This window comes from Microplitis mediator, chromosome 6 (genome assembly GCF_029852145.1).
Source record: "Microplitis mediator isolate UGA2020A chromosome 6, iyMicMedi2.1, whole genome shotgun sequence".
Lineage (NCBI taxonomy): Eukaryota > Metazoa > Arthropoda > Insecta > Hymenoptera > Braconidae > Microplitis > Microplitis mediator.
In genome coordinates, this window is record NC_079974.1 from 19254676 (window position 1) to 19259476 (window position 4801).

Below are 4801 nucleotides of genomic sequence, written 5' to 3' on the forward strand. Positions count from 1 at the left end.
ATTTTAAAAATGCTCTCAGTATTTTAATCAAATGAGAAGATTTCGGAAAATTTATAAACTGATAGAAGAAAAAACTCAAATTTATTTCCAATTATTATCACTTGATAATTTTTTATCACACATTACTCTTAACACTATATTTGTTTTGAGTGTGTAATATATGACGTAATAGCACATTATAGGTCATACATTTTAGCAATGATTAGTGCATAGCAGTAACAATTTTACGCCTCACTTTTTACGACTTACCTATTTATGCTCATTTAATTAGTTTTAATTAGAATGATCATCTTATATGTCGCTCATAATTAATACAAAACAATTAACGACAATTATACTTTAGTACAAGGAAACTTTTTATAGTACACTGTGAAAAATTCCTAACAAATTTTACTATGGGTGCATGGTAACACCGGACTATAAGAAAACTGGTACAAAATCTACAAGTGTCCCATAGTAAAAATATGCGCATAGGCCACAATCGTGTAGTCTGCGCACGTTTACTATAAGACAATTGTAAATTTTGTACCAGTTTTCTTATAGTCCGGTGTAACTATGCACCCATAGTAAAATTTATTGGGAATTTTTCAGTGAACTCAAAAAAAATCTGAAAAATAATTGGCCCTGTGGGCAACCCAAAAACTTCCCGCTGTTTTCGAGCTCGAAAACTTTACTATTTGTAAATATTTTTGAGCTCTTCGATGTTGAACCGAAAAAAAAATTAATTTTTGTGATACGATATCTTTCGAATGAACTGACCGATTTAAACGTATTTGGCGGCAATCGAAAGCGCTTACCAAGACTTAGAACTGGATACATTTTGAGGTTAATCGGGCAAGTAGTTTATGAATTATACGAAAAAACCCGAAAAAACAAAAATTTTTAACTGTTATTTTTCTTATAACTCATGAACTTCGCCACTGATTTACTTCAAAATCTATCCAGATCTAAGTTCGATGAGCCCTTTCGATTGCCGCCAATCACGTTTAAATAGGTCAGTTTGTTCGAAAGATAAAATAATTTTAAAGATAAACTAATTTTCGTAACGCAAAAATTAGTTTCCGCACACAAACCCGCGAACGGAGGTCCGGAAATTGTCAAAAAATTTCCTCGGACCTGAAAAACGTCGAGGTCTCATAAAAACTCGATTTTCGAAAGTCGGACCGATTCAATAACTTCCCTTTTTTTTGAAAATTTTCAATTTTCATAGCAGAAAGTTAAAAAAATGAATTATTCTGGTTCAACAAAATAAATAAATACAAAAATATAATAAATTACTAAAATATTTTTTTTTTATAATTAATATCGACCCCCAAGATTTCTTGCGTGTCCTTAAGTATATTTCGTAACAAAAAGAAAAACCGCGAATAATTTAAATAAAATTATTTCCGGAATAACAAAAAGAAATATCACCAGTACTTGGAATTTAAAAATTTCTTGGATAATAATTACGAAAATTAAATTAAAAAATATATTTAATTGCAGACATTAAACGCTAATTTTAATTTAATTATTAAGTTTGTCATAATAAACATTAATTTAAGGAATTATTTGGGTTTGTTTAATGATTATAATAATAATATTAAATAATTGTTTACAAAGCAAAATAATGTACATAAATTTTGACGGAAGAATAGGCTTATATTCTTATCCACAATCGGCCTTGCTCGAAAACGATTTCAGCAGAGACAATATATGTTTGAATGAAACAGAATGGAAATGGAATGGAAGTAAAGTGAAGAGCCAGGAGAGCAGTTACGTTCCTACAGTTGAGTACTTTATTCAGGAAACAATTTGTCATTTGACTACACCGTTAGATCGTCTCTCGTTCTCTTATTTTATCTGACGTTTTATATGTACATACATATATGTAAGTGTGTATGAATATATTGATAGACGGCAGAAAAGTTTTAGGCGTGTCAAGTGTGATATACAAAAAGATACGCGACTTATCTGTGGGAAAAATAAAATATATTTAAGATCTTAAATTTCTTGGTAGAAACAGAGAAGTAAATGATAGAGGAAGAGTTTAAAGTTAAGGAGACGATAATGAAGATAAATAATATGAAGATGATGAAGAAGCTAGCAATAAGAGTATTAAGATAAACACGTGAGCATGCGTGGGTGAACTCGCGCAAAACTATTGCGTGGGTAAGAATAAGCAGAAAAGGAAGCTTGAGGATATTATGCGCGCCTTGACCTCACTCACAATTCATCTATTATATCAGTCTTTCCTTTATTCTGAAATACTGATAATCCAGAGCATTACCTCATTTTTTTATCTTCAAATAATGAGATAGTATGAGACTTTTTTTAAATCAAATTTATTTGAGTCAAAATTCGTTTTGTTTTCTCTAAATTTTATTAATTAAAATACTTTTTTTTTCGCTTAATGAATTCTTAATATTCTAATTACATTATAAAGAGTTTTATTTTTTAATGAATAAGATTGAAAAAAGGCCATTTGGCATCCAAACTGGAAGTAGATTTCTATATATATAGGGGAGGGAGGGGCAAAAGGGGGTACTTAAGGAAATACTAAGTTTTCGAGGACTCAAATACGCTAAATCTTTTTTTTTTTAATGATATTCAAAGTAAATAGAAGAAATTTTCAGTTACCGTTGAAAAAAAAAATTTTTCATTTTTGCGGGCAAAGTGGGGTACCCCCTAAAAAAGGTACAAAAAAAAAATTTCTGGGTTTTAAACGAACTTGATTAAGTTGAATTTTTTTGTAAGTAATTTACATGCACTCTAAAACCAAGTGTGTTACAAGTGTATTATTTTAACACACATTAAATGTATTCTATGTTTAATGGCCATAAACAAAACTATAGTTTTTTGTAGTCACTTAAAACACGCTTCACGGTGTGTTAAAAATCTATAGATTGCTTATGGCGTTTCAATGTTATTTTGCAAGTGTGTTAATTTTGACTACACACTTGGTTTTAGAGTGTGATGAAAAATTATATTTTACATGTTTATTGGCTACAAATGAAGAAAAAAAATTTGTAATAGTTTTTATCATTAAACAAACGTCATTAATATTTTTCAACTGACAATTGATTTTTGAAAAAGTTTACCAAAAAAAATTCAAAGTAACGCTTAATTATATTTACAGATGTGATTTTGGAATGTTTAAAAACCATTTAAAATATAAAATTTTTTTTTACAAAATTTTAGGGGTACCCCGTTTTGCCTACCCTACCCCCTTTTGTCCCCCCTTCCCCTATACATATATAAATTGATAAAAACCCATCAAAAATTTTCAAAGATATAAACAATGGCATTATCACTATAACACATGAGTCAATAAAGTGACTAGAACCCTTATTAAAAGTGGAACAATTATCGTAAAACAAAAAATAAAAAAAGGAAAATATAGCTTTTTTTATCGGCTATCAAGTTCTTTTTACACAATAAGGAAAGATATGCCCGTTAAAAAGTTATTTACAAAAAAAGCCGAAAAAGTAGGATTTTTCGTTATTTTTGGAATTTCAAATGTCCACCATTTCTAAACTAGTGGACCGATTTTGCTCATCTTTGAACTTAATCGAGGTTATCGTTCATAGAATAAGTGTGCCAAGTTTCATTAAGATCCGTCAAAAATCGTGGCCGCTATCGACGCAACATGGCGCGTTATATTACATATATATATAAACTTTTGAACCACTGCACAGAAAAAACAGATATCTTGAGTCAAGAAAATATTTTTGAAGACAAACGTTTTCGGGAACCAAGTCAAGATTTTCTTGAGCCAAGAGAATTCGTCTTGGTTGGAGAAGATTTCTACTTTATCTGAGAAAATTTAGGTCTCCAAAAAAATTTTCTTGAATCAAGAATATTTACCTTCAGTCGAGAATTTTTTTTTTTGCGTGTGGTATTTTTGGAACCTACTCGATGAATTATGATAGATTATGGCAAAATTCTTTGAAAATTCCACCATGAGGACAAATGCAAAAAATAAATTTCTATAAAATCTACTAAAAAGTAAATAATAAATAAATTATTATTTTTTTGATTAAATGTTTCGGAGCTGCCCAGTTTGCTCTACTAAACAACTCATTAATCAATAAAAAATTATATGACTCGTAGATAAAAACCCCGAAAAAAAAATTCAAAATTTGGAAGTGACCGTCTTACCCTGACTATATTATTTTTTAAAAATAATTTAGTTGTTTATTTATTTATTATCCAATTATTGACATCAAATGACAATATAAATTACTTCATCCTTGATAAAATAACGTACATATATGTTAGATAATAAATGTCTTATATATTAGATGAGATTTTAGCGTCGAGCGATTCTTTAACATTCGACCTTCCGACTCGAGTTCCCCGGGCTAACGAATGGGATGCATTTAAGGGTCAATTTGTTCATTATTTCATTGTCACGTTATTTATCATCACGAATACCATCTCCTCTGTATCATCTCCCCAAGAAATGTCTCGAGGGTTAGAATATCTTTTACACTTTTGTAGTCTAAACATTTTGATTTATTTTCGTAATATATTACTTATAAATCAACGTACAACTTCAGATAAAAAAATTTCAAGATTTATCTTTACTAATTACCGTACAATTATCCTCCGATCTCATTAACCACAAAAAATAAAGTAAAATTTTTTTCAATGTTCAAAAATTAGTAAAAAAAATTCTGTTTCCTTCATCGTAAACTCCATCCTTTTTTTTCCTTATCACCCTCGTCTCACTCTCTTATTCTCGCTTGTCGTTCTTTCGCTCTCACCAGTTGGTCCTTGCGTGGGTGGAGGGGAACCACCGTAACATTCAGTTGCACGA